This window comes from Pleurodeles waltl, chromosome 11 (assembly GCF_031143425.1).
Source record: "Pleurodeles waltl isolate 20211129_DDA chromosome 11, aPleWal1.hap1.20221129, whole genome shotgun sequence".
Taxonomy (NCBI): domain Eukaryota; kingdom Metazoa; phylum Chordata; class Amphibia; order Caudata; family Salamandridae; genus Pleurodeles; species Pleurodeles waltl.
The window spans coordinates 43,352,078-43,370,500 of record NC_090450.1 but is presented as its reverse complement, the minus strand read 5'-3'; positions in this window follow the sequence as shown (position 1 = coordinate 43,370,500).

Sequence of the window (18,423 nt, the reverse complement as noted above, 5' to 3'; positions counted from 1 at the left end):
ACAGGCAAAACACAGTTCATGCTAAATTGGTAATTTTGTTAAATTTGCATGGAATTTTGAAATAGTTAATGAAACAAGCTGCGCATTTTGCATACTCCACAGTTAAGACCTGGAGGGGATGTGATACAGGGGATCAATTGCAGACTTTGGACTGAGTGGGGTTTCAAACCCAGTTCCTCTACTTGATCACAATTTGTGCACCAGTTTTATTTGTAGAAGTCCAGAGGACTTGGAAGAGATTCAGATGAAAGTCATGGATAACAATTTAAACATCCTTCCCTAACTGAATGCCTTACTACTACAACACGCTCTTTGGCATGGAGATAGATATGATGAATCCTTCATGCAGTTTTCATTCAGGGTGGACGGTGAACTTTGCTCCTCTCATGGAGTTTGCAGTTTTTCCTACTTTACCCTCTGCTTAGAGCAAGGAGTTCCACAAAACTCCACACAGTGGAGTTTTTTTACTCATTCACGCTCACCAACGTTAAGGTGGCGAGTGCTAGTGAGCAAAATCTTACTCAGACCATCTCCCACCAAGATTTCTCAACGTGGGCAGTTGCAGATCGTCACTACCACTCGCATCGAGAAACTTTCTGTTCGCGTAGAGGAAGGTGCAGCTTGAGTAGGACATCTACTTGAGTGGCAGAAAAGTAGCTCCCTCTTTCTCTGTGTGTGGTGCCGTTCACACTGATTTCTCAGTGTGGGACAAACACCTGGCAATAAAGATCAGTGAAATGGCATGAACTAACACACTCTGCCGTTTTCGGAACTCGGCGCAGCACAGCATAATTTTTTGGGATCTTTGCGGAGTTCTGCACAGCGGAACTCCGCTAACTCCTCCCAGACCTAGTTTTTATGGTCAATAAAGGTAAGCCTTTCGTTAAATTTGACAATTGCAAAATTCCACCCAGCTCCCTTATTTTAGCAAACTGAGCCTTGAATAATTATGAAAATAATCATGACAAAGCAACATTTTATGATTTGTCATGACGACAGGTTACTATTTAGAAACCCATTGCATACTCTCCTCATGGAAGTATCTTGCTGTAATGACATCAGGCTGTCCCTCCTTAGTTGTCCCAAGAATGTTTCCAAGCAGTTGTTACATTATGTCAGAGGGTTTTGCTGCTGAATAACGTTAATCTACATTCAAGGCTCACTGTTTCCTGCAGTAATTAAAACATTATTTTGCAGACAAGTTGGTCAGGTACAATTTGTCTGATAAACCCTAATGACAATGCTCCCTAGGTTCATACAAAATGGAATGATATTGCAAATTTAATTAAGGAGATAGCCCATAAGGCAAAGGAACTGACCTCAACATATTTTCGTCAGGGTTCCTGGCTATTTATCACATTGCCTTTAACCCTTCTGGGGATTTGGCATGGCATCCACCTCATGATGGTTGACAGTTCCAGACACTGCCAGTTACTTTAGAGGCAACTAGCTGCCTTGGGCTGTGCACTCTGCATGGTGCCCCTGCACTTTCCTCAACACAGGCAGAGAGTAAGTTCCCAAATCACAAAAGCTAATGCATGTACCTCTGGTGCCCCCAGCTTCACTTACCGGCACCTGTGCAAGAGCGCAACCTTGAGGGCCCAGAGGCACAGCGTTCTCCTTACTGTCTGCCTTTGCTTGAATTAGGAGTGCATGCCTCTGTGCTTGCTGCCTATGCCCAGCCAGCACTAGTCGATACACAGAATCTTACCAGACACTTGTCAGCATATCTTACCTGACACTTGTCCGTATTCACATGTACAATTTCGGATCAACTCTTGAACCATATAGACACTCCTTTTAGGAGACCAAACCTGATGTTCACTTTCCAACACAGAGGAGTGCAAGAAGTTGAATGCTTGTTTTATGGACCAGTAGGTGTGGGAGTCAGAAGGAATAATTTGTATAGTATCAAGGGCACACTCAGGGGGTCATTACAACCCTGGGGGTACAAGACCGCCAGGGCTGTAATGACGAAAGCACTGCCAACAGGCTGGCGGTGCTTCCCAGGTCATTACGACCGTGGCGGAAGCGCCGCGGTCGCACCGCCGGGGCCGGCGGTTTCCTGCCACAATGGCCCCGGCGGTAGTAATCCGCCAGGTCAGCGCCGCTAGCAGCGCTGCCCAGGGGATTACGAGTCCCCCTACAGCCAGCCTTTTCCTGGCGGTTTGAACCGCCAGGAAAAGGCTGGCGGTACGGGCAGTCTCGGGGCCCCTGGGGGCCCCTGCACTGCCCATGCCACTGGTATGGGCAGTGCAGGGTTCCCCTGATAGGGACCCGTGCCGCTTTTCACTGTCTGCATAGCAGACAGTGAAAAGCGCGACGGGTGAAACTGCACCCGTCGCACGGCCGCAACACCGCCGGCTCCATTTGGAGCCGGCTCCTGTGTTGCAGCCGAGATCATCGCTGGGCCGGCGGGCGGAAACTAGGTTTCCGCCCAGCGGGGATCTCCAAATGGCCGCGGCGTGGGTGCGGCTGCATTGGCGGCCGCTCGGCGGTCCGATCTTGGCAGGCGGCTTCAGGCCTTAGTGCCCACATTTTGCTATATCAGTAGGGTTGGAAAAATCATTCACAATATGTATTATAGAGCAATATATTAATGACCCAGTTTGGGGCTTGCTGCCGATGTTACAAATGAATAAGGTTTTGATACGAGTGGGTTCAGATATACTGGAAACCTATAGGATTTGATTAGGTTCTGGCAGAACGTAGGCAATGCATGCCAGTGCAAGATGACACCTTGACATATAATTACATGTCATTGTCATACAGGTGAAGGGGGTGGCAGGATAGCCTGGTAGCATCCCTCAGAGTTACCACAGATCAAATGGCGATCTCAGATAAGTTATGGGTCATTTGCGGACACAAAATCAGATAGATAATTTGATTACCGGAGGAATCCATCCGGATCTAGTGGTGCATTTTGAATAGAATGGGTAAGACCCAGCAGCATAGGACCTTCTACATGCCATTGCTATGCAGATGAAAAAGTCACTGAGAGGGATTTGATTAAGAACAGCATCAAGGGCCTCAAAGAGCTGAAGTAGGACAATGAGGCCTCGGTCTCCCTTGTCAGTGAAGAAGGAGGTTGATGACTTGCATAGTTGAAGTTGCTGTGCTTCATCAGACCAAACACCTTATTTTTAGGTTCAGATAAGGTTATCTTTGAATTACTTTGCAACTGCGCTTTTCAATACCTTCCTGAGGATAGGTTTGTGATTGTCTGCTAAGTTCTGAGATTGCTCGCTGGGTTTTCTGAGCTGTTTTCATGAAGGCAGGAAAGTGATAGTGTAGACTGTGATGATGGTGGCTAGGTATGTCATCAGGGTGCCAGGGTTATCAATTTAAAGAGGAGCATGATTGCATCATAAAGAGTCACATGGAGGACCTTCAATCAAGAGCAAAGTGAAGGTATGCCAAGGGATTTGGGCTATGGTTAATAACACTGAATTTGTTATGGGCTTTGGAAAGGTCAATTGTGCTTATTTAGTGCTTATTATGGTGCTTGTTTTTAGAAAAATCCATCAACATCAATCTTGCTGGATTTTAAATGGAATTCAGAAGTGGATTTAGATGCTACTTTTTAGGCTGAACATAGGTTTGCTACCTTTGCCAACCTCTTGCATAATCTAGGTTTAATGTTAATATTTATTTGCTTGAATAAAGTCTTTGCCGGTACAGCTTCCACTTTGCAGTATGAAAGACTGAATGTATTAGCATGCTTTTCCTAATCATATTTGGGGCCGCCATATGTTGAGGTGATCTGTGTAGTAGGGTTTACTAGGTATTAGATTGATTTTCAATCTGGGATACTGCTATGAACCTGTGCATGGTTTTGAAGCCTTGAAGTGAGTTTATCAAGGGCAGTGTCCCTGTTGGTTACTGGATTGAATGGTTAGAGCAGTCATATCCCAAGAAAATGAGCTCACAGAAATATTTCCAGGTGATGGTAATGGATGTGAGCATTCCATGAGTGCATGGTTTGGAGGAAGGCATATTGGTAGGAAGGGGCGGAAGATGCGTTAGTATGAGAGCCTGGAAAGGGCAGAATAAATGAGGTCCATATATTGTTTCTTATATTGTGCATAGGTTTTACTCTGTGGTAGGTGGCAATGACTTTGTCAGAAAATCTCATGATTCAAGAGGTGGGAGAGTCTGGAATGGCTCAAATATGTATTGTCAGAGATTGAGATTTAAATGGTGGCTGAAAAGGTGAAGTTGAAGAAAGTCTTCAATGATGGTATATAGAAAAAGGGCAAACATCAGGTACCCTCTATAAATCTCCCCAAAATACTTACTGACTGTGTCTGTGTTTTACATTTGATTTTGTTTTTGGATGTTATTTTTATATCTGAAAAGTAGAATACACTGTAATGCAATCAAGGCATATGTGACATTTCAAAAACAATAGAGATGAAAAATGTAAGTACAATAACTTAAAAGTATAAACTTTGTGGATGACATTAAATACTGGCAAAAATGGTTCCTTCACCCACCATGTGTTTCGCAATACTCAATTTATTTTTCGAAGCTTAGTGAGAAAGGTCTAGGTCCTGGTTCTATATGATATACCATTTGTTCTATGAAGTATAAACGTATCAGGTTTAGTAATGATCATGTTATCACTAAAGGTGTGAGTCATACACCGATTTCAAAATTAGCTCAATCAATGGTGTAAGGAAATGCCTCCTTGGCATGGTTACCCCCTGACTTTTTGCCTTTGCTGATGCTAAGTTTTGATTTGAAAGTGTGCTGAGGCCTGCTAACCAGGCCGCAGCACCAGTGTTCTTTCCCTAACCTGTACTTTTGTTTCACAACTGGCACACCTTGGCATCCAGGTAAGTCCCTTGTAACTGGTACCCCTGGTACCAAGGGCCCTGATGCCAGGGAAGGTCTCTAAGGGCTGCAGCATATCTTGTGCCACCCTGGGGACCCCTCACTCAGCACAGAAACACTGCTTGCCAGCTTGTGTATGCTGGTGAGGACAAAACGAGTAAGTCGACATGGCACTCCCCTCAGGGTGCCATGCCAACCTCACACTGCCTATGCAGTATGGATAAGTCACCCCTCTTGCAGGCCTTACAGCCCTAAGGCAGGGTGCACTATACCATAGGTGAGGGCACCAGTGCATGAGCACTGTGCCCCTACAGTGTCTAAGCAAAACCTTAGACATTGTAAGTGCAGGGTAGCCATAAGAGTATATGGTCTGGGAGTCTGTCAAACACGAACTCCACAGCACCATAATGGCTACACTGAAAACTGGAAAGTTTGGTATCAAACTTCTCAGCACAATAAATGCACACTGATGCCAGTGTACATTTTATTGTAAAATACACCCCAGAGGGCACCTTAGAGGTGCCCCCTGAAACCTTAACCAACTACCCGTGTAGGCTGACTGGTTTTAGCAGCCTGCCACACTCGAGACATGTTGCTGGCCACATGGGGAGAGTGCCTTTGTCACTCTGTGGCTAGTAACAAAGCCTGCACTGGGTGGAGATGCTATCACCTCCCCCAGGCAGGAGCTGTAACACCTGGTGGTGAGCCTCAAAGGCTCACTCCCTTTGTTCCAGCACCACAGGGCATTCCAGCTAGTGGAGTTGCCCGCCCCCTCTGGCCACTGCCCCACTTTTGGCAGAAAGGCCAGAGGAAATAATGAGAATAACAAGGAGGAGTCACTGGCCAGTCAGGACAGCCCCTAAGGTGTCCTGAGCTGAGGTGACTCTAACTTTTAGAAATCCTCCATCTTGCAGATGGAGGATTCCCCCAATAGGGATAGGAATGTGACCCCCTCCCCTTGGGAGGAGGCACAAAGAGGGTGTACCCACCCTCAGGGCTAGTAGCCATTGGCTACTAACCCCCCAGACCTAAAACACGCCCTTAAATTTAGTATTTAAGTGCTCCCCTGAACCTAGGAACTCAGATTCCTGCAACCTAAGAAGAAGAGGACTGCTAAGCGGAAAAACCCTGCAGAGAAGACGGAGACACCAACTGCTTTGGCCCCAGCTCTACCGGCCTGTCTCCCCCCTTCGGAAGAAAACTGCTCCAGCGACGCTTTCCACAGGACCAGCGACCTCTGAATCCTCAGAGGACTGCCCTGCTCTAAAAGGACCAAGAAACTCCCGAGAACAGCGGCCCTGTTCACCCAAGACTGCAACTTTGTTTCCAAAGAAGCTACTTAAAGACAACTGCATTTCCCGCCAGAAGCGTGAGACTTGCAACTCTGCACCCGACGCCCCCGGCTCGACTTGTGGAGAAACAACACTTCAGGGAGGACTCCCCGGCGACTCCGAGACTGTGAGTAACCAAAGTTGTCCCCCCTGAGCCCCCACAGCGACGCCTGCAGAGGGAATCCCGAGGCACCCCCTGACCGCGACTGCCTGACTCTCAGATCCCGACGCCTGGAAAAGACCCTGCAACCGCAGCCCCCAGGACCTGAAAGATCGGAACTCCAGTGCAGGAGTGACCCCCAGGAGGCCCTCTCCCTTGCCCAGGTGGTGGCTACCCCGAGGAGCCCCCCCCTTGCCTGCCTGCATCGCTGAAGAGACCCCTTGGTCTCCCATTGATTCCAATTGAAAACCCGACGTGTGTTTGCACACTGCACCCAGCCGCCCCGTGCTGCTGAGGGTGTACTTTCTGTGCTAACTTGTGTCCCCCCCGGTGCCCTACAAAACCCCCCTGGTCTGCCCTCCGAAGACGCGGGTACTTACCTGCTGGCAGACTGGAACCGGGGCACCCCCTTCTCCATTGAAGCCTATGCGTTTTGGGCACCACTTTGAACTCTGCACCTGACCGGCCCTGAGCTGCTGGTGTGGTAACTTTGGGGTTGCTCTGAACCCCCAACGGTGGGCTACCTTGGACCCAAACTTGAACCCCGTAGGTGGTTTACTTACCTGCAAGAACTAACAATTACTTACCTCCCCTAGGAACTGTGAAAATTGCACTGTGTCTAGTTTTAAAATAGCTATATGTGTTTTATTTGAAAAGTATATATGCTATTGTGATTATTCAAAGTTCCTAAAGTACTTACTTGCAATACCTTTCATTTGAGATATTACATGTAAAATTTGAACCTGTGGTTCTTAAAATAAACTAAGAAAAGGTATTTTTCTATACAAAAACCTATTGGCCTGGAATTGTCTCTGAGTGTGTGTTCCTCATTTATTGCCTGTGTGTATGTACAACAAATGCTTAACACTACTCCTTTGATAAGCCTACTGCTCGACCACACTACCACAAAATAGAGCATTAGTATTATCTCTTTTTGCCACTATCTTACCTCTAAGGGGAACCCTTGGACTCTGTGCATACTATTCCTTACTTTGAAATAGTGCATACAGAGCCAACTTCCTACAAATGGGTAGCGGAGACCACGCTGATGGCCCTTTCAGAGTAGTGCATTTCGCTCAATGGTCCCAATTGAATTTGCTGATTTCAAGCTTATCATTTTTTTAGTCGAGCACATCCAAACTCCAAAGTAATGTCTTATTATTTAAGGACCCATTATAAAGTCATGGAGCAACAGTTTGGTCATAGAGTTTTAACATTTGATCAGGCATTCTAATATATTTTGTCATTTCTAGGGTGCAATAGATGAGATGAAGGCAGAGGTGATCTGAGGGGTGTGTGATATTTTGCTGGAAACGAGGAGATAGGGCATCAGTATGACGGTGATTGGGAGTTTTTATTTGTGAATTACGATAAAGTAATCTACCATCCATCTTTAGCCCTGATTGGTGGAGGATGTTCAGATCACCTGAGATGAACTCATAGATGACAGGAGCAGAGATCAAGAGAAACCTGGTCCCAGTGATGAAAATCGTATCTGGGTTAGGTATGTAATTAGTCTGCAAATGCCAGGCAAGCTTTTGTAGGAAAAGTGAGCTTTTTTCATCCAGGGAAAAGTGCAACCAGGTGTGCGGAGCATTTCATGATCAGGTGGATGTGAATAAGAATGAAAGTGGTGTTGTTGTGCGCATGACAAGTTTGAAGGACTCCATTTTATAGGGATGGTGCAGCAGAGGGCAGAAGATAAGAGAGTCTGCAGCAAGGTATTTTACCTTTGGGCACTAAATGAATGGCGAAGGGATGAATGAGGTAATTATTAAGGTAAATAGTTAATTCAAAAAAGTAAGAGTCCAGTGCTTTGAATTGACTCAATTTTTGGCCAGAGGAAATAGCGTGGCATTGCTCATACGTTTTTTTTCTGAAGGTTGCCAGACAGGTCTCAGTATAGACTCACTGATCAGTGCTCCTATGACTTCACTTTGGGCCTGTCACCCTTCTCAGTCCCCAGCACCTCACAATGCTGCCACCAGGTATCACCGGCCTGGTTGAGCCCTTCAAGCCTCGGTCCTGCTCGGTCCTTCTAGCTGTCTCTCCAGGGCTGCCTCTCTCTGCTCGGTGGTAATCCCACTGTCTCAGTTACTCAGTAGAGTCCAGGGATGTTTTCTTAAGAAGTGAGCAGAAGCTGCCGTGAGACTGATTATGATCCTTAAGATACATAAATACATGAAATAAGCCAGGGGATGAAACTAAATATGGCTTCGAGGAGGGGCTGGCTGACCCCACATCCTGATCCTGTTTTCCATTATTCATGAATATTTAATCCACTTTAGTCTTATCTCTTTCCTAGAGATGTCCTTGAAGCCTGTAATTCTATGAAGGAGAAGGGGATGGCTGGGAGGCGATGGAGGGTCCTTTGATGATGTAATAAGCTAGAGTGATCTTGATGAGTCTGTCTTTTCTTCTTCCTTCCCTCGTCCCCATAAGGCTGAGTAGAACTCATTAATAGCAGATCAATAGGGTGGTTAGGACCTCCTTAAAGGTTCATGACTTCAGATGAAGCATCACTTCTCAGATGCAATATAAGCATCTGGCAATCCTTCTAGTGCATGCAACTGACCCCACATCACCAGTCATGTCACCCATCCCAAGCAGTGCGGTAAATCTGTATTCCCTGTCACTAATGGACTTACCATCCCCATCCTCCAACCAATCACCATTTATCACCCACCCTCCAAGCAAATTATTAGAGCCAGAGAAATGCAGCGAACAAAGAATGTAGTTTAGAGGACGGAACTATTTTCTGTTTGGTCCACTCAGAGCATCCATGGGGCGGAAAGTGAATTTTGACAGTTTATTAGACATTTGTATAAAACTACAGAACTGTCAATTGATGGAATACATAGCAATTTGTTATATGTAGCGCTTCATAACGCACGTCTGCCTGTCAATAACAGATGTTACTATTACCCATTTACCGACGTCAGAAGGATGCATGGCTGTGTCTAAGGTGCTGGGATTCCAACTTCTGAGCTTTAGATGACTGCATTTGTGAGGGAACGATCATTCAACTGACTGAGCTACCATGCCTACCTATGTATTCCACAGATCTGCAATTACAACTAGGAGACGTATAAGCAGTTTGCACATCTACTAAACTAAATACGGAAATAGGTACAGTGTTCTAAGGCAAAGTTGGATAGCTGTGCCATCGGAAGATATTCCAATTTATGGAGAATTTGTACTTAGAACTACTTAGCCCAACAAATAACTCTGCTGTGACTATTTTCTTGTAGTGTGGACATTTAGGCCAGATTTGTGATGGCTTTGTGCAGGAGGTCGTGGCACTCTAAACAAAGCAGACAACATCGTTGATCATTTCCTGCACGTTAAAGATTTCACAGCAGGAACTGAGTGAACACTGATAGAAGGCAATGTAAACTCATATCTCCTATTATCATCCAAAGCAGCACGACCAATCATTGCATGCACTTTAATAACATACGGATATTAGTGTAAATCATTGGCAAACGTTTGGGTGGTCGAGATTGCAGGATTTTTCACCATGTAATCTCGTGAGCGTGGCATTATTTGCATCTGTGCTGCCAAACACACAGGGTCAGATTTATCATAATGTTGCAATGACCTTGCATCATGCAAGGAAACGCAAGGACAACACAGCACTGAAGTCAGATTTACCAAGCAACGCACGACCATCTTGCAAAGCCCTGCGGTGCTGGTAAATCTGGAGTAGCGCAAGGCAGTGCAAGCCACTGCCTTATGTTACTCTGTGCCTTGGAGGCGTTCCATGGGTGTAGAGTGGGTTTTCCCATGCATCCACCCATGGATTTTGGTGCATGCCCAGATGTACAATAGTGGTAGACCTGTGAATGCATCAAAATGCTATACCTTCCCATTGGGGGCATAACGAGGAGAAATATGTTTATTTTCTTCTTGTCTTTTTCCGTCTTTCTATGAGATCTGCATTCTGCAGCACACACAGATAAAGGAAAAAAGGCTCAGAGGAGCAGGAAAGTGTCCCTTCCTGTACAATAACAATCATGATTAAACGCAGGCACGCTTGCACCACGGCGCAAAGGTGCCTATGCTAGCAGAAGGCAGCGCTTTGTGATCCATTGCAAGGATAGGAGAGGAATGTGCCTTATGATGTTAAATATGGGGCACTGCTGCCCTCTTCCTTTGAGGGGTGTAGCACCGCAAGGTGTCTTGTTGCGTTGCGTTGTATGAAAGTTTGATAAATCTGGGCCCTAATCTGTAAACGATGTCTTGTAAATACGAAACTGCAAAATATTTGCAGAGCTGCATTATGCCCTTGGCTTCTATTTTCCCCATCTGGCTAGGCCTGTGTTATGTGCACCGACCTAAAAGGCGAAATGAAAATACTTGCTACTTTGAAAGGACATAGACCAATCACCTAACAGTATCATTAGACAGCACATCCCACAAACATCCAAGACAGCACCAATAAGCCACACAATCAACTATGAGATTGTTCCTGTGAGATTGATCCTATGAGATTGATCCTATGAGATTTGCTACCAAGATACACCACACATGAATATCCAACAGAGTACATCAGCCAGAGCAACTCACTTACACCACCACACCTCTAAGATGCCACACAGCCAGCAGCACCCGGCCTGTATTATCACCTGTTGCCTTTAAAGAGCATGAAGGTCCACCAGCCAACCTTCACAGACCACACAATCCACACACCCACAGCTCACTCAGCACGCAACTGCCACATATTACAACACATTTCCCAGAATTGCTTGTCAAGGAGCTACTCTAGGAAGGATATCACAGATTTGTGAAGGCAACAATCAGACACCACACCAAATTCATACAAATCTCAGCTTAAGCGCCAAATAAATGAAAAAAAAAGAATGTTAGTTTCACTGCCTCCTCCCTACGCAGGTTGTCCCTGCTCTTGATGCTACCTGGGGACCAGACTATAAAAACAGTGTTTGTCTAAATAATTTTTGAGGCATTGGGCGTGATATATATTGAGGGCCCCTGTTCAGAAAAACTTAAAATTTTATCACCCGTTTTCAGCTAATTCGACCACGCATGATGCCAAATAAAAGTTTTCAGGAAGGGGGTAAATCAAAAACAGTTGAACTACGCCTTTGTGGTGCCCTCTAAATGCTTTAGATTCCATTGGGCACAGGTATGGAGGCAGAGGTAGGCGGAGAGGAAACAGGTTGACCTACAGAAAATGATAGAGGTCAGAAAGAGAGAAACTTAATTTTCCCATTGGCCCCCCCGGGAGGATCGAGCCCTGGGCGATGGACCACTTTGCTCCTGCCTTTAAATGTCTCTCTGTAAATGCATCTGCAAGACGCACTCGTGGAAGCAGGAGCTGTGCTGGTTGAACTGGGCCTTGGCTTGCAGACCCATCTATCACTGGAGAGATATCAGAGGGAGTCATTCAGATGCAGTTCAGGAGGTGCAGAGAGGTTCCACAGCACGGATTCTCAGAGGGAGAGAGGGATGGCATTTAGCAGATGAAGAGTGCATGTAATGTCAGCAGATCATAAACTGACAGTGAAAAACCATAGTGGATGCAGGGGGTGGACAATGCAGGCTCTATCCGCTGTAAATACATGTATTATAAAGAGATGTTAAAGCGAAGTGTTGGTGACAGGAAGGTAAAGCAGTCATGCTGAAGGGGTTGCTGTCTGCAGGTGTAAAGCTGCGAGGGAGACGGACTGTTGGGAGCTGCCTTACAGTATCATTACCTTGACACTGAGTGACTCTAAAAGCAGTGCTTAATTTGTGCTTATTGTTTCCGGTGCTGAGCATCGGCACTTATTTTTGAGGGCCGGGGCTTATTCTTCTGCCTCAAACATTTGCTGCGAACAAAAGACACATATGGGACAGAGGAGGAAGGGGAAAATGAAAAAGCGTCAGAAAGGGAGAAAGTAGAAAGCTGCAAGAGTGAGCGGAAGAGGCAGGGAATGGCTCTACATGGATTGAGGCGGCCCGAGAAGACTTCAGGATTACGCCGCCTCAGTATTCTGTGATCACACATTTAATTGCAGCAGCCGCATGTTTAAGAGGAGGGCTTTGGACACCGGCACCTTTTTATTTACAAATTAAGCACTGTCTAAAAGGCACTTGAAATGACTTCTCTGGCCCTTGGCTCGATGTCTGGGGGCTGGGAGAAATTCTGGAATCTGATTTCTGTACTGTCTTCTATTAGCGCGTCAGACCTTAAATAAGTAAACTTACAAGGGGACGCGAATGGGTCGATGAACCTTTTGATTCGCAATTAAGAAGTTCTTACCATAGCTCCAGCACGTAATCAATAATCAATACACAATAATCAACAATCATTATCAATCAATAAAATCAATGGAGTCAGTAAATGTCACGCACCATGACCTTTCAGCCCTGAATAACCACACCTTTAGTAAAGTTTAGTAAGTGTATTTCCCTATATTAACAATGCTAAGGTCATGTAGATTAATCCCAATGTCAAATGTAACACATACAGATACAACACTGGTTGTCCAAAGCAGGGGCAGAAACACAATCTAATCAAAGCTTGAACTACAACACATTCTAAAGTTACAGTGCAAATTAACAGCAGAGTCAACTGTGACAAAGTTATAACATACATGAAATTCAGCAAAGTAATTTGTCAAATGTTTTAGTCCCTGTGATCTTCAGTCATTTATGAGGGCCCTTTACTAACGTCAGATTAGCATCAGCATGTTGGGCTTCATGCAAAACATTTTAGTAACACAAATTTGGAAAACTTATGGTTCTATCAAAACAGCGCAGTTAATATCTAGAAAGAAAAAAGCAAAAATGCATATTAATCACAGTTTCAATTTATACCTATCCTCGGTATGGATCAGCAATGCAGAATCAGTCTTCGTCCTCTGGATATCAGTCGATCAGCAAGGCATCAGGTCTTGGTCAGGAAAGCAAAATCATTTAGCATTAAGGATAAACACACCTCTATTAAGGACGCATTCGAAAATAATAACCTTTCGGTCAGAAATGTGGGCAGAGAATGCTCGAAGGCAAGGGCAGAATGAATCAGAATGTTTGAAAAAATGCTGTCTTCTCACTGTGCAGCGTTGTTAAATATTAAAGTCACCTAAACTATCCCCTAATTCCCTATTGGTCAGTTAATCGTATGTTCAAACTTTATCCAATAATATTTCTATACCAAATCTATAAATTCTAATATTTCTCCATTCATATACTGTTGATTGGTTCGTTTTATGGTGTTCTCATCATCCGGGTTGTCAGGTAACAATATTGTTGCAGCTTCCACTCCAGTCAGTATTTTCATTGTTCTTGTCCTGGGAAAGTCAGTCTCACACACATTACGCATAAAATGTTTCAGTAGAAAGAACATCATCTCCTAGCAGTTTTAAACAATACAATAGACATTTCACAGTTTAATTCACACGGTCAGCATTTTTATTAAACGCTAGGATATACAGCTTCTACATGAGGCCTGGCAAAATAGGCCAATACACTCGCTAAGTTAAGGCCTACAATTAATAAGGCTGAGGCATACTTCCTAACCCTTAATATGACATATTACTGCATCAGTCTAGTACATAATCGACATTTCATAAGTACTAATCAGTAATTAGTACATTTTGTGAACATTGGCGGCCATTCTTCGAGGTCACATATCCAAATACGTGCATTATTTTTCTACCTTATTTCATTTTCTACATAGACTCATTATTTTAAATACATAAACATTCATTAATAGCTCTTATTAAAACAGCTACATGAGCACTTCTAGCTTCACTGAAGGCAGGAAAGCTTTGGGTAATTAGTAAGCTGCAGAGGGGAGAGAGGCTCTGTAGCTGTGCTTGAGCGGTAGATTTTAGGTAGTCAGGTCTGTTATCTTCTGCTGTGCAAATAGGGCCACATTTACAAGAATCTGGCACATCAGAATCGATGCCCCAGTTTTCTTGAACCAGCCCTGAGCCCCAGGGTAGTGCCTTATTGGAAAACAGAAATCCATGGCACACGTTTCCACAGATGCGTCAGAAATTCTGACACATCTCAGGTGCTAAACTCATGCATTGCTGAACTAGCATAAAACAATGACGGTGTAGTTGCAGAACGATGCAGTGAAATGTAGTAAATGGGATGGAAGATGTTGTGTGTGTGGGTGGTGGGGTGTGAGGGGAGAGGCAGGTTTTACAGTTTGTGACTGATCCAGGTCTGTCCTGCTCATTGGAAATAAACAGATGTAGGCTGCACATTAAAAGTAAACAAACCTCTATTTAACTCTCACTGTGCTGGTTTGATCACAACAACGGGAGAAACAAGGGGAGAAAAACTTGCTTTGTAATAACTACAATAAAGTTGAGGCTGACAAAAGTAGTTGTGTTATTAACATCAGTACCGCTAGGAATAACAGGCTTAATATAACCAACGACTGCGAGGTCAGCCAATTATCTATGTAGGTATCTATGCTTAGTTCAAAGCACGAGCATTAATTTGGCTATTTACCATGTTTTGCTGAGTGGTATAATTATCACTCATTTCACTCTAGCAGTCGGCGATGACCTTTGAAGCTCGGTTTGAGCTCCGGGTGCCTTATTACAGTAATCGCGCATTCAGTCGGTGGGCCAGGCAGATGACAGCAGTGCACTGGATTACAGAAACAATGGTGCACATTTATGGAAAGTGGTGCTGCACCGAGTGCAGCACCACTTTCCCTGCATCCCTTAGCACCCCCTACCGTCCGGGGGGGGGGCGCTGTTTTTAAAATACGACGCACCATGGCACAGGGTAGGGGGCAATAGCATAATTTTTCATGACGCAATTGATGTACTCTGCGGAGTAGCACCAAAATATTAGCGCTACTCCTGCAGAGTACATAGGGACCCATTCTAAAGAATGTAAGCCCCCTTTAAATGCCGGCTCTTGAGTATGCGTTAAAAGTGCCATAAAAAATCTCATAGATTTCCTTATGCCATTTTTCCTGCTAACCGAGCGGGGGAACTCCCCCTTTGCATACATTCTGCCTGGCGCAGGCATAATGTAGCAAAAAATGGCTTTGTTGGGCCACATTAACGTAAAAAACAATGAAGTTAATGTGGTGCAAGGTGGCACTAGGGCATTATTAATATGCCCCTTTGTGCTCTCACCACCGCAGTGTAAACTCCTGCATTTGTGCCCAGCTGTGATATGTGAAGGGAGGTGCAGTGTGACTGCATCTGCTTGCGGGGCTGTATAAGTGTTACTGGTGCCCTGTCTGTGCACCATCTCATACGTGGCACAAACATAGTGTGCCTCTTGACTGACTGTTTTCTCCTGCACAGGGCTGGCCTTTAGCATGGGAAATATGGGTAATATGGGGCCATGACTAGGAAGCCTACGTTCAGAGGGGAGCATTGAGCAAACTTAACAAACTGCTTTGATTGTTTTGATTTTTTTTTATTCCAGGTTGCCAGCGACTCCAGACTCTCATTCCTTTCCTGTAGTTTCCCTTTCCTGCGCTCCATTTTCTTCTCCCACTCCACGGGGCTCCCACTGGTTAATTAAACTTGGCACACAGAGAAATATGTACACCCCCATAGCAGCTCTATTGCGGACAATAACTCAGATTGGCACTAAACAGTTGCCTCCCCTGTCGCCAATTTGAGACATTGCTCATAGAGCCTCTCATGTGCATAGTTCAATATTGAGATTAGTATGCAGCGCCAGCAGCAACTAGGTAGACATTTTGAATGGGCAAATCTTGTGAGCTTTGCCGATGTCAGTTCACTATTGTGAAGTCTGTTCCTCTCATAGACCAGCATTGGAAATTCCCTTATATACTCTTAAATGGCAATTTCTGATCTGAAAGAGTGGAATTGTCATGTTTGGTATGGTTATAATGGTAGTGAGAAACCCTGCTTACTAGTGAACTTGGATTTAACATAACTAATTTAGAATTGCCACTTTTAGAAAGTAGGCATTTCTCTTCACTTACTGCTCTTTGTGCCTTACAGCCTGTCTCCAAACCATGTCTGTTGTGTGCTGGTTGACAGCCCCCTTGTGCATTCCACCCAGACAGCCATAAACACAGACACTCAGCGGCATCTGCATTCATCTGTATATTGATGGGTCTTCTTGGGCAGGAAGGGTGGAGGGACTCTCACCTATATTTCAAAGGGTAGTGGCTTGACCAAACACAAAGGAATGATAACCCCCCCACAGATCTCCTGGCAGACAGGACTGGGTCGAAAGGGGAACTGGTGCCCTTCAAAACCCCTCTCTGAAGTCTCCTCCACTGCAAAGGCACATTTGGGTATATACGCTGTGTCTGTGACCCCCTAAAATTAGACACTTCTGGACGTACAACTGGACTTTGTCAGAAAGATTGCAGTGCTGGCCAAAGGACTCAACTGAACTGCTTTTCTGGGAAGACTGCTCTCCTGCTTGTCACCCTGCTGCTCCCTGACACTGCTGGAAGGACTTTGCCCTCCACGGGTGATCTCCAAGGGCTTTTCAGATTGCCTCTGGTTAGGAAGTCTCAGGGCAACAAAGACTTCACCTACAAGAGCAAATCCATGCTGTAATGCACTGTGCCAGAAATATTGATGCAACGCCTGCCTTGCGGATGGAGAAATGATGCAGCACCTAAAGAATCAATGTAGCGCCCGTCTTATGGCTGCAGAATCGATGCAGCGCCTGTTTCACGGCAGTCCCATCAACGCCACGTGTCTGGATTTTCCATGCATCATCATTGGATGCCAATTCTTCATCGAACCCGCACCGCATTGAGGAACCGAGGCTGCGTGTCCAGAAATCGACACATCACCTTTTCTGGGAGGAATGAATCGATACATCAGCTCTCCTGCCAGTAAAGAACCGATGCTTCGTCTCACCCGCATGGGAAGAATTGACGCTTCATCCCTCTGTGCAGTAAGAAATCAGCGCAACGCTTTGTTTTCCAGCGCCTCACCTTCCCTGTGGCCCACAATGTCTTTGTTTTTGATGCAGTCCAGGTACTTTGTGCTAAAGAAATACATCCATTGATTCCTATGGATTAAGACCTACTTAAACCTCTAAAAAGTGATATTTTGACCTGTGTATATTGGACCTTTGTCATTTTGGTCATGTTTTATTCAGATAAATATTATCCATTTTTCTAAACTGCTGTGGAGTACTTTTTGTGGTGTTTTCAATATATTACTGTAGGAGTTATTGCACAAATACTTTACACATTGCTTCCTAAGTTACGCCTGCCAGTTCTGTGCCAAGCTACCGGAGGGTGAACACAGGATAATTTAGGTTGTGTTGTGATTTACCCTGACTGGGATTGTGGTCCCTACTTGGACAGGGCGCATACCTCTGCAAACTAGAGCAATTTCAAACATTGTGCAAGAATGCCATATTCTTCGTGACCCTGAGTTTAGTGCTGTGTGGTCCTTGGGCCAGTCCTAAGAAGCCGTGAAGCTGGCATTAAGTGAACCTGGACCATGCACTGAGCTGCTCTGAAGCAATCATTGGCTGAACATTAAGTTTGATTTAGTAGCCTGGAGTGAAATCAAGTGGCCCTTGGCAAAACGTTGGTAGATCCTATTGCTTGTATGAACACTGCAATAGCTTTGGTGTATCCCTAGCACTGACATTGAGTGACACTTGGGTTGAAACAAATTGATCATAGGGCATTGTGATTCTTTTGAGATTGTTTTGAGTGTCCTGGGACTAGCAGTGAAGTGGGCCTCACTCGACTGTTTAAGGTCCCATTTGACTAACTATTGGATCGAGTTGAGTGAAGTTCACTTCTAACTGGCCCGCAACAAATTACCTCAACCTGATGTCATGTGCTGTGTACAAATAGTGAGTGAACTACCGGTGGGCTGAGTTCAGCTTGTAGTGAGGAGTATGTAAGCTAAAACCTGACCTGTGAAGGGGCTGCAATTAGACAGGCAGTCTGTTCAGCAGCCATGGACCTCACACAGATCAGACCATCAGGATATCATATTCCCATGGCTGTTCCTGATCAGTACTAATGCTCACTTAGTTTGATTCTCGAGATGATATTAGGTGTCCCTGGAGCTGGCACTGAGGTATGTTGATTGTTTAGAGTATGAAAATGTCTAAAGGAAAATCTATAGGTTAAACGTAGCTAAAGCTGCT